We start from the raw sequence: 13,090 nt of genomic DNA on the forward strand, positions 1-13,090 counted from the left end.
CTAGTTGATGTAGAATAGATTTTGCAATACAAGTGCCTGGATGTGGATTTGAGGTAGTGTCCTTCCCACCTGTCACTGCTTTCCCTTGGCTCTCTTGTTGTAATTACAGGATGTCCCCGTGGGACTGTTGTGGTTGCTGTATTTTGTCGTGCCCCAGCTTCGGTCAGTACTGGGCATGCCCCCCTGCCGTGCCCCTTTCCCCATGCCACTTCATATATGTGCTGACTTACATGCATTGTGTAGTAGGTATCCCCCCCCTGCTTACAGTCCCCATTATTGTATTAGGATTCCCCATGCGACTTACCCTGCATGTGCGTAGTGTCGTGGTAGTCTGCGCTGTCCAGTCCTTGAATCCCTGTGACGATCTCCTCCGGGATGACGGCTGCGACCATCTCCTCCATGTGGTCCAGGGCCTCCTGTTGTGCTGGACTCCCCCCTCCAGTCTGCATTGCTGCCTTCCTGTTCCTGGCCATTTTCTCTTTGGTCCTACGTTTGCAGTCATGCCAGCGTTTCTTACACTCGGTGACTGTCCGGCGTTCTTCAGCCACACTGTTAATCTTGTCCACAATTTGTTTCCAGATGGCCTCTCTCCTACTGAGTGGCAATTTGGAGGTGATGAAAAGTTGGTGCTGGTGTTCCGTCACCTCTTTCACCAGGATGTCCTGCTCCTCTGCACTGAAGCGACACTTTCTATTTTTTTTTTAAATGTCCTGGTTCCTGTATGCTTCCTCCTGGCTGGTTCCTGGTCTGCTCTCATCCTCCTGGGGTCTGTTGGGGCATCTAGGATCCATTTTGGGTCTCCTCTCCTGAAAGGGCAGTTTTCGCGCAAAAATGTGACGCAATTGCGTGAAAAAAAACGGCGTTTTCACGATTTCGCTGTCGTAAATCGACCCACAGTGATGTGCGTCGCATTTACGTTGGTTTCCTTTACGACAGACCGACGCTGTCTGCGTCACGAAATAATGACTCCCACCTGTTGGTTGCGCCGCCGTACGTCAAAGTATAAATTTGACGCCCGCATGGCGCATCCAAATGGCGTTAGACGGCGCAAATTTTTTTGACGCAAAATTGCGTTAGCGCAATTTTGCGTCAAAAAGTATAAATATGGCCCATAATGTGCACAGAGTCCAGGGGTTCCCCAGAGGCTTAACAGAGGCTAATGTAGGTAATACTAATGCTCTCTTTTGTGGTAGTGTGGTCGAGCAGTTAGGCTTATCAGACGGTAGTGCAAAGCATTTGTTGTACACACACAGACAATAGAAGAAGCACACACTCTATGACTTAACTCCAGACCAATGGTTTTTATATGGCAAAGCTAGATTTTTAAATTTTATTTTTAGAACCACAAGATTCAAGTAGCAGGTAAGTACCTTAAAAGGTTTGTATTTCACGTAGATAACAACAATACTTTGTTTGAAATCAATAAGTAATACAGTTCTTGAAATATTGGCAATAATCTTTTTTTTAAATGGACTCACCAATTTTCAGAAAGAGTTCCTGGGGGGAAGAAAAGTTAGATCGGTTTACAGGTAAGTACAACACTTACAGTGTAAGTCTCCGGGTTTTAGAAATTCCACTGGTTGGGGTTCAAGTTAACCCCAAACACCCACCACCAGCAACATGGGGACGGCCGGGAGCAGAGGTCAAAGATGAGCAATTTTAACGTGGGCTCCTATAAAGACAGGGGGTACCTGGAATCCTAGATTTAGGGGCGTTTTAAGGGTTAGAGGGCAGTAGCCAATGGCTATTTTCCCTGAGGGTGGCTACACCCTCTTTGTGCCCACTCCTTATGGGGAGGGAGGCACAAACCTAATCCTATTGGTCCCTGTCCTCCAAATCAAGATGGAGGATTCTCAGCTCGGTGGTCCTGGCTGAGGTGGTGCTTCCTCCCGCCGGACTTGCTGCCAAAAAGTGGGACTTTGTCGGGCGGGCATCTCCACTAGCTGGAGTGCCCTGGGGCACTGTAGTCTGAGGCTTGAGCTTTTGAGGCTCACCGCCAGGTGTTACAGTTCCTGTAGGGGGGAGGTGTGAAACACCTCCACCCAGGACAGGCTTTGTTTCTGACCACAGAGTGCACAAAGGCACTCACCCCATGTGGTCAGAAACTTGCCTGAAAGTGGCAGGCTGGACAGACCGGTCAGTCCTACACTAGCAGTTTGGCTAACATACAGGGGGCATCTCTAATAAATCCCACACTGGCATCAGTGTGGGTTTATTGAGCTGAGACGTTTGATACCAAATTTCCCATTCTTCATTGAAGCCATTATAGAACTGTGGAGTTTGTAATGACAAACCCCCAGACCATATACTCAATATGGCTACACTTTCAATCTTGGTTAAACTTGGTTGGTAATGGGAAAATAAGTTTTCCTACCTATATCTAAGCTTTAACTTTTGGTGCTTTCATTGAATTTCAATGGTTTTTAAAAAATGTTTTTAATGAAAACGTGTTTCAAAATGTAGAGTCCAGTGGAGAGGTGTTATGTGAAGTGTCCTACAGTACAGTAGATGTGAGTGTTGTAAAGTCTATTGTCATAGAGTATTGTAGATTGGAATCGAGTGTAGTAGAGTGTAGTAGCGTATCGTCCATTGTAGTAAAGTGTTATATATTGTTGTGGCGTGGAGTCTCATAGTGGAGTCAAGAATCATAGACTGAAGCAATGAGTGATACAATGGAATAGCATGTCAAATAGTAAAGAAGGGTGTTGTAGATTGTCAGAGAGTGGACTCGAGTGTTTTAGAGTGGAGTAGGGTGTTGTAGAGTGTCATAGAATGGAGTATCATCAAGTGGAGTGTCGTAGAGTACAGAGGAGGAGAGTGACATAGAGGGAAGTGCTATATCATACAGTGAAATGGCATATCAAGAAAGGAAGTTGAGTGGCATGTCATTGAGTGTTAAACAATGTAGTACAGAGGCATAGAGTAGATGGGCATAGAATGGAGTTGAATGTCATAGAGTGGCATAGAGCATAGTACAGTATTGTAGAATGGAGCTGCATAGATTGGAGTAGAGTGTTGGACAGTGGAGCAGCAAATAGCAGAGTATGTTTCAGTTCCGTAGAGTGGGCTAAAGTGTAGCAGAGTGGAATATAGTAAAGTAGGGTACACTGGAGTGGGGTAGCGTGGAGTAGAGGAAAGTGTTGCAGAGTGCAGTGGCATGTTATAGACTAAATGGTGTGGAGTGCAGTAAAGTGGAGTGGGATAACATACAGTTGAGTAAAGTGTCATGAATTGGAGTACTGTGTTGCACAGTAGCGTGTAGTGGCGTGTCGTGTAGTATTTGAAAGTGATGGAGACTACAGAAAGCAGTGTGGCATACGGCCTAGTTGATTCTGGTAGAGTGGAGTTGTAGGAAGCTGGCCTGATGTGTGGTGGGTGCCTATGGTACTTACACCTTATACCAGGTATTCCCCTCTTAGTGAAGTGTAGGCAGTGTCTAGAAGCGAGGCTCTCTAGAAGTAGCTGTGAATGAGCAGCCAAGGCTTATCTAGGAGACATGCAAAGCTCATGCAGTACTACTGTAGCCACAAAGCACTTACACACATGAAAGAAAACACTCAGTTGTTCCAAAATAAAGGTACTTTATTTTTTTAATAAATCACCACAAAATACTAGAAAAGGCGACCCACCCTTAGGAGGTAAATAATACACTAAATATATACACTAGTAATCAGAAACAGGCATAGAAAAGATTAGAAAACAGTGTAAGTAGCAATAACCAATAGTGACCCTGGGGGAGCACAAACCATATACTAAAACAATGGAATGCGAATAAGGTACCCCCACCTCGGTAAGTAAAATGTGTAGAGGGGAGCTGGGAGTACTAGAAAACCACAGAGGTTAGTAACACAGTACACTCCAGCTACCAGGAATGCAGCAGTAAAACACTGGATTTTCCCCAAACTACCCAAAAGGATAAAAAGAAGAAAAGAAGACACCCAGACAAGACTGCAAGAAAACCAGCAGTGAATTCCTGAAGAAAGAGGACCTGTGGAGAGAGGGGACCAAGTCCAAGAGTCACAGTGGAGTGCAGGAGTAGAGGCTACTACCCACCCAGCTGTGGATGCAGGAGTTGGTCGACGGTGATGAAGAACAGGTCAGCACTGCAGCCCTGGTGTCGGAGAAGAGTTCCTGATTGATGCAGATGATGTCCCACGTTGGAAGGAAGATTGCAGATGGGTGTCGGTGCAGGAATTCCACCAACAAGCTTTAGCAAAGGCAAACTCGTGATTAGTGGAAAAGGAGTGCTGCGGGGACCAGCAAGGCCCAGGAGGACTCATCCCATGAGGGGGAGTCACAGGAGACCCTCAGCGTCGCAGAGAGTCCAAAGGGGCGGAGGCAGCACCCACAGGTGTCCCACAGGTCAGGGACACAGGAGCGACAGGAGAAGCCCTTGCAGCACTACAAGAGGGAATCCCACGCCGCAGGAGAACCACGCAGGAGGATGTGCTTTGCAGGATGGAGTGCTGGGGGCTGGAGCTACACGTTGCCTGAAGATCCTTTGGAGGAGATGCAAACAAGCCTTGGCAGCTGCAAGGGACGTGGTGCACAGGGTACTGCCTATGTGGGAAGGCAAAGGCTTACCTCCACCAAAGTTGAACAGCTGGCAGAGAGGACCAAGAGAACTACTTCAGACCATCACCCGTGATGTAGGATCCACACAGCTCAAGATGAAAGGAGATCCACGTAACTGGTCGTCGCTTGCTGTAGGTGCCTGCTGTTGCAGGGAAGTGACTCCTTCACTCCAAGGGAGATTCCTTCTTCTTCTTCTGCAAGCTGACGAGTTGCAGTCTTCTGAGGATGCACGGCCAGGTAAATGTTGCAAAGCTGGCAGGAGATGTGGAAACAAAGTTGCAGAAGAGTCTTCTTCATTGTAGCACCGTTTGTCAGTTCCTGGAGGGTCCAGTCGCTGTTCCAGTGGCCAGAAGTCGAAGCAGAGGTTGCAGAGGAGTCCTGCTGGAATCCTGCAAGCTGAATCTGAGGTCCCACCCAAGAGAGAGATCTTAAATAGCCCTGAAAGGGGGATTGGTCACCTAATCAGGTAAGCACTTATAAGGGGGGTGCTCTGATGTCACCTGTCTGGCCTGGGCACTCAGATGCTCCCAGAGTTCCCTGTCAGAACCCAGGGACCCTCTGGAGGACCCTGATGAAACGTGGCTTGGATATGCCAAGCGGGTTTGTCCAGATCACAAATTCTACCTTCTAACTGAGGGGCAGATTTATGGAAAGAGGCACTGCACCGAGTGCAGTGCCACTTTCCCTTCACCCCTTAGCAACCCCCTTCCGCCACTATGTGTACTTTGAATTTAAAATACGGCTCACCATGGGCCGGGTAGGGGCAATAGTGGAATTTTTCATGACGCTATTGATGTATTCTGCAGAAGTAGCGTTAAAATGTTGGCGCTACTCCTGCAGAGTACATGGGGGCCCATTCTGAAGAATGAAGGCCCCCTTTTAACGCCTGCTCATGAGCAGACGTTAAACGTGCCATAAAAATGGTGCAAGGAAATCTCATAGATTGCACCATTTTTACGGCTCCCCAAATGGGGAAACGCACTTTTTGCATACCTGGCGCAGACATAACGCAGCACAAAGGGTTACAGAGTGGCGCAATGCATGCATTGCGCCACTCTGTAAATACGATGTGGGGATTTCTGCCTCGTTGGGCCACATTAACGTAAGAAATAATTACGTTAATGTGGCGCAAGGTGGCTCTAGGGCATTATCAATATGCCTCTTAGTCTCTGATATGGAAGTTGCAATCCTCCAGTGGGGCAAGGTTGCAGACTGCCTCCAGGGAAGACCTCTTGAAGACAGATAGCTTTTCTGACAAGGTCCTGCTGAAGCTGTTGCCAGGTCGAGAGCTCTACATTCGTAGGGCCTGATTTAGAGTTTGGCAGACAGATTACTCTGTCACAAACGTGACAGATATCCCGTCCATTTTATAAGTGCATAATATCGAATGGTACTTGTAATATGGCGGATGGTATATCCACCATGTTTGTGACAAAGTAACCCCTCCTCCAAACTCTAAATTAGATCAGTCCCTAGTCCCTTTTTTAGAGCTCAGAATCCCCCAGAAGGGAAAGCTGTATCTGGGAAAGTTGCACTGAAGTCAAATTGGATTCCTGTGACGGTCTGTTGAACTGGCTTTTAGTGCAGCTTAAAGCTTCGGTCGGGACCAATTTGATTTTTTGCTCAGGGAGCTCACGTTTTGGGTGGATTGGCTTCAGTGGTTGGTCCTGGTCTTCTCTAGGTCTGAATTTTTTCACAGAGTTCAGAATAAGTCCTTACTAAGGCTCACATGACATCAGGGAGAGCACTCAGGGTTAGAGCTCACTCTGACAGAGGCCACCTGCAGTGTCCAGTCCTCTTCCAGTTAGCACTGCCCATTGGTCACTTTAGGTAAAAGGCCTCTTGCAGTTTATGATGTCCTTGTGGCGACACAGGAGGTCAGTAAACTGACCCTTGGAGTCCACTTCTTTGTCCAGGTACAAGTGAGAGCAGGTCCAGCCCTTCAGGTCTCTTCACAGGTCTAAACCAGCAGGAGCAGTCCTTCATCTGTTCTTCCACAGATCCAGAAAGTGCTCTCTGGAGCTGTGGGTGAGGCGCCAGCTCTGTAGGTTTCAATAGCCAGTGAGTGAGGGGTGACTCATGGGCACTTCCAAGCCAATGGGTGAAAAGGTCTGAGAGACAACTCTAACCACTTTTGCAGTTCCTTTTATTGCAAACTGCCTCTGAATGCACTATTCTCAGGGGCTCTTAAAGTGAGCTTATTTGCCAGGTAGGAGTGTTTTTGGAAAAATTAGCAGTCGCTGTACTGAAAAGAGACATTTACAGAAAACAGGCAAGTATATACGAAAATAATTTAGTAGATATTAAATATGAAAGAGCCCACGGGGAGCAGGCACAGGTGCTGGACAGTCAGGTACCAACAGACAATCTCCTTGGAGCATTGCAATACCCAACAATGACTATTCCAAATGACACACAGATTCCAGCCCAGCAGCTGTACATACTATCAATTGAATATAAAGATAAGTAAACAAATGTACTAACAATAAACAACACCCCTCTTCCTAAGCTACGCAGAACTGGATCTGGGGCTAGCACCATCCCCACCTGGTTGGAGCAAAATTGCATATCCTGGGACTAAAAAAAAAGTTGTCCCTTAGCACTACCTTCCCCTTGGATGTAGGGATGGGGTCATCGGCATAATGCAATGGTATTGTTTCTATAATGATTTCTTTAAAGTCTCTAGGAATGATGGGGTTAAAGGAGCTACTTGTTGATATGAGTTGTCTAGATGTGAAGGTGGTTATCTCTGTAGTGGAGTCAGGCAAGTTGTACATTTCTTTCCTTGGCTTGGTAATCTTGCTTGAGAAGTAACCTCTAAAGTATTGCATCTCAATTCATCCAGTTGTTGTGCCCTGGACAGAAGCTTACTGTAAGAGGATATGGAGTAACTCTTTGGGACAGTTCATTAGAGTTCAGCATTTTTTGAAAGATGTTTCACTTTGTATATTGTCAGCTTAAGTCCTTGAGACTGAGAGTCTCAAGGATTTAATCTGTGAGAGAGTGTCACCTGGGGAATGGTAACTCGTTCCATGTTCTGCCCTCACACCTTGTGTTAACATGATGAGAGTAGTAGTGGAATATGTTAGTGACTTTTGTTTTTCTTGAGACAGCATCTACATTCAAGAGTTTCATAGGGTTCTTAGCTTTCCTGCAATGTCAGCAGGTGACGTCTGACTGGGCACCTGGATGGTGGCCCTGTGTGCTTCTTTCCATATTTGTCCCCCACCTGAAAATATGGCATCTTTGGAGCAGTGTGGTAACTGTCACTAGCCCTGGATGATGAAAAGGATTTTTGCTTTCTGCAGCATCCTAAAGTCTGATCACCACTGAACATGCATGCAACAGCTATGACTGCACTGAAGCTGTGCATGGCCAGTGTCCATGGAGAAGGACCTTTCTACTTCACCCCTGGACTGTGGATTACAGAGTCAAGTCCTAACATGATTGATTCCACTCTTTGTAATTAAATGTTTCATCTGGACAGGCACCATCTGTGTTCTATTATCTGTGATGATGTATTGTAGTAGCCCTTCACTGGTAAAAATATCCTTTACAAATTCAATAGTGCTAGAGGTAGGGCAAATACTCATAACTCACTTCTAAGTACATGAAGTGAACAGCCACAATGACAGCCTGAAATTGTTGAATTTCTGAAAGGAAAGAAAATGGACCAATAAAATCTGCACAGATCTTATTCCAAGGTGAACCTGGATTCCTTATGTGTTGTGGTCAGCTGCTATCACCTACTCCCACTTTTAATCACTTCTCTCACCATACTGGCAACCAATTACACTTCTAGTAATCTCTAAATCCTGTTCCAGCCACAAAAATCACTCAATTAGCCTCTTCTTGGTTATTGTTAGACCCAAATGCCCTTGGGGTGCCACCCTGATCAATGCATTTCCGAATTCACAGGGAGGCGGCACCAGTCTCCCACCTCTCATGACCAACTCTGCACTGCAATTCATATGTGACTTTATTATAGGGTCTCACACTTATTAGCAAACAACGTTCTCTTTTAGAACCCTCCTGATCAACCTCATTACACATATTATCACCTGATCTTTATTCATGACTGAAACTCAGTCCTTCCAGAATACACCATCATAATTAGCTTCTTTGGCATCATTTACACAGGCCACAACAATGTCCTTTATTTCAAATGAATTCATGACCTCAGTCCCATTAGGCAGTCTTGACAGACAATCTATCATACAGTTCTGCCACCATGGCATGTACTCCATGGTGTATGTGAATTGTTGTAATCTGGCAGCAAATATGGCTAACATGGCAGAACTTTTATCCGGACCACCTGACCTACTTTGGGCCAGGAGTACACTCGGCTCCACCAGCTTGCCTTCATGCCCCTGACCCTGCCGTTGCTGCAAGGAGAAGTCCCTGGTGCCTAGTGGTAGGCGTATCTGCTTTGTACCATGTATTTTGTTGTTTGCCTATCGTATTTCATTTCTTGCAATTAGTTTTTCGTTTCTCACACTGTTTTAAAACTTGCCTGTGCCCATTTTCTACTCCACTTCGTCGTATTGCTCTGATTGTGCCCGTTTTTCTTTTTCCGGCTCTTGCCGTTTTTTTCTGACCGTGCCGCTGCATCCCCTGCGGCCCCACCCCCCTCACGCCCCCATTGGCCACTCCCTCCCGCCTTCCGCCTCCCTGATGCTCCTCCCTCCCACCTCCCCATCTTAATGGCAGCCGCGCCGCTGGCGCGTCAGAGGCGAGCCGGTCTGCGCCCGTCCGCACCTGGATTGCGCCCAGCGTCTGTCCCCCTGGTCCACACTCCTCCGGCCCCCCCAAGCGCCACTACTCCTCCACAGTGCTCCTTGCTCTCAACCCTGGCCGGCACCCCGCCTGCGCCCAGGCCACCCCCAAACACACACATGGTCCTTTCAAATGCCACTTCTCTTGCACTCACACCAACACCAACAAGCACCACAACAACACCAAACCCCCCAATCACCTCAACTGCATCCTCCTTAACACCCGCTCCGTCCACAAGCACGCCATCGAGCTTTGGGACCTACTCACCACAAACTCTCCCGACATCGCCTTCCTCACTGAAACATGGATGAACTCCTCATCAGAACCAGACATCGCCATAGCCATCCCAGAAGCTTACAAAATCACCCGTAGAGACCGCAACAACAAACCAGGAGGAGGAATCGCCATCATACACAGAAACTCCATCAAGATTTCCACCAACACCAAGGACACCCTAAACAACGCAGAACACCTACACTTTCAGGTACACATCAACGCCAACATCACCCTAAGATGAACCCTCATCTACAGACCACCAGGACCCCGCCCCCCATTCTGTGACACCATTGCCGACACTATCAGCTCCCACGCCCTCACCTCCACAGAATACATACTCCTTGGTGACCTTAACTTTCATCTGGAAAGTACTCACGACTGCAACTCCACGGCCCTGCTGGACAACCTCGCAAACCTCGGCCTCAAGCAGCTGGTCACCTCACCCACCCACTCAGCCGGACGCACGCTAGACGCCATCTTCATATCCAGCAGGCTCATCGTCTTCAATCACACCACCGAACTCCACTGGACTGACCACCACTGCACCCATTTCTCCTTCCTGAAACCACCTACCCACCACGAACATCCTAACCCCTACCGGAAGTGGAACAAGATCTCCAAAGAACACATGATCTCCAACCTCGCACAAGCTCCACCTCCCCGCAACAACGACCCCAACGCTGCCGCCCTTAACCTCACACGATGGTTAGAAACTTGCACAGACTCCCTCGTCCCTTTGAAAATAAACAACACCCGCCCCATCAAGACCACCCCTGGTTCACCACAGAACTTCAGGCTTCCAAACGAGAATGCCGAAAAATTTAGAAAGCCTTGCGCAAAGAACCCTCAATGAGCAACTTCTCCACCCTCAAAACAGCCATGCGTAAACACCACCAACTCATCCGGACCACCAAACTGTCCTTCTACAAAGAACGCATAGACAACAACACACACAACAGCAAGGACATTTTTGCCATCATCAAAGAACTCACCAAACCCAAATCCTGCACCATTGACCCTCTACACTCCCAAGACCTCTGCAACTCCATCTCCAACTACTTTCACCGCACGATCGCAGACATACATGACAGCTTCACACCGTCAGCACCCACCATCACCCCCACCGACACAACCAACACCACAACACCCTGCCGCACCAACATACTGAACACTTGGAACCCCACCAACGATGAAGAAATTGGCAAACCATGAGCTCCATCCACTCTGGCTCCCCAACAGACCCTTGCCCCCACCACATCTTCAACAAGGCCAAACAAACCATCGCTCCCCAGCTCCGGGCCATCATCAACAGTTCCTTTGAGACCGCAACCTTCTCAGATATTTGGAAACACGCCAAAGTCAACGCTCTTCTAAAAAAACCTAAAGCAGACCCTGAAGGCCTCACAAACTACCGACCTATCTCTCTTCTCCCCTTCCCTGCAAAGGTCATGGAGAAAATAGTAAACACAAAACTGTCTTGATTCCCAGAAGACAACAACATACTCAACATCTCCCAGTCTGGACTCCGCAAAAACCACAGCACCGAGACTGCCCTCATCGCCTGTACAGACAACATCAGGACTAGATTGGACAAGGGCGCAACCGTCGCCCTCATCCTCCTAGACCCTTCCGTAGCTTTTGACACCGTATGCCACCAAACCCTCCACACACGCCTCTTCGACGCAGGAATTCACCACAAAGCCCTGGACAGGCTCACCTCCTTCCTCTCCAAAAGAACCCAAAGAGTTTGCCTCCCTCCTTTCCGGTCTACAGCCACCAAGACCATCTGTGGGGTCCCCCAGGATCCTCCCTCTGCCCCACCCTTTTCAATATCTACAGGGCTCCTCTCGCCAACATCATACGCCCCAAGGCCTCACCACCATTTCATACGCTGACGACACCCAGCTCATCATCTCCCTCACGAGGAATCCAGCTACTGCCAAGAATAACCTACATGCGGGACTCCTCGCCATCGCTAACTGGATAACAGCAAGCCACCTCAAATTGAACTCAGAAAAAACAGAGATCATCATCTTTGGTCCCAACAAGACAGCATGGTGTGACTCTTGGTGGCCCACCACCCTTGGACCACCCCCAACACTCACCACCCACGCATGCAATCTTGGCATCATACTGGACTCATTTCTCTCCATGACTCAACAAATCAACGCCATATCATCCTCCTGCTTCAACACCCTTTGCATGCTATGCAAGACATTCAAATGGATTCCTTTAGAAACAAGAAGAACAGTCACCTACGCCCTCATAAGCAGCAGACTGGACTACGGCAATGCCCTCTACATAGGGACCACAACCAAGCTCCAGAGAAAACTCCAGCGAATCCAGAACGCAGCTGCACGCCTCATCGTGAACCTCCCTCGCCACGAACACATCTCTGCCCACCTCAGATCCCTACACTGGCTGCCCATCAACAAAAGGATAATTTTCAAAATCCTTGTCCACGCTCACAAAGCCCTCCATGACACCGGACTGGCCTACCTCAACGAACGATTCAACTTCCACAAACCAACTCGACAGCTCCGCTCTGCCGACCTGCCCCTCACTACAGTCCCCCGCATCCAATGCACCACCTCCGGCGGCAGATCCTTCTCCCGCCTCGCCGCCAAATCCTGGAACTCCCTCACCACCAACCTACGCAAGACCCAGGACCTCCTAACCTTCAGAAAGCACCTCAAAACTTGGCTTTTCGAGCAGATACCCCCTCCAGCACCTTGAGACCCTACCGGGTGAGTAGTGCGCTTAAGAAATTTGTTTGATTGATTTATTGACCCAAAGGTCTTAACATTTTCAGCTGCAGTTTAGAATCTGTTTGCAAAGTAATTTCTTCCCCACACAAAAATCCCTTAAAATAGTCCATGCCCATGATGCTTCTAATGCTTCCCCCTCACTCAATGACAGGGTATTTTTTCTGAGTCATTCACAGCACCGAATGCAAAAGCAACTGTCTTTCTAATTCAGGGGTCTTTGCCCTTTTGTGTAGCACAAGGTATTTATGTTCAATTAAAATGATTACAAGCTACTAATAATTGTAGTGTTGTAATAGTGATCACACCGATCAAGATTACATTAGTGGCCACCATACGTGCGATTACCAGCAGCCAGTGCCTAATCTGAGCCTGTGGTTTCCAGTGGAAGCTACCGGCACTCATTTTTGGGGTCCAGCACTTATTTTCCCTCATCAGACATTTCCCAAGAGCATGAAAAATGCACGAATGGAAAAGGATGAGGAACAGAAAGATGGAAAAAACATCGCCAAGTAAAAAAGCTGAAACCTGCAACAGTGAGATAAAGGGTCAGGGAGTGCAAGGCAGTGGATTAAAGAGGCCTGAGGTAGTTTTAGGGCTATGCATCCTTGGTACTGGGTGTACTATCAATTAATAGTGCCAACCTCAGGCTTTTAAACAGTGCTTTGGGCACTGGCACTCATTATTTTACAAATTAG

Source organism: Pleurodeles waltl, chromosome 10, assembly GCF_031143425.1.
Source record: "Pleurodeles waltl isolate 20211129_DDA chromosome 10, aPleWal1.hap1.20221129, whole genome shotgun sequence".
NCBI lineage: Eukaryota > Metazoa > Chordata > Amphibia > Caudata > Salamandridae > Pleurodeles > Pleurodeles waltl.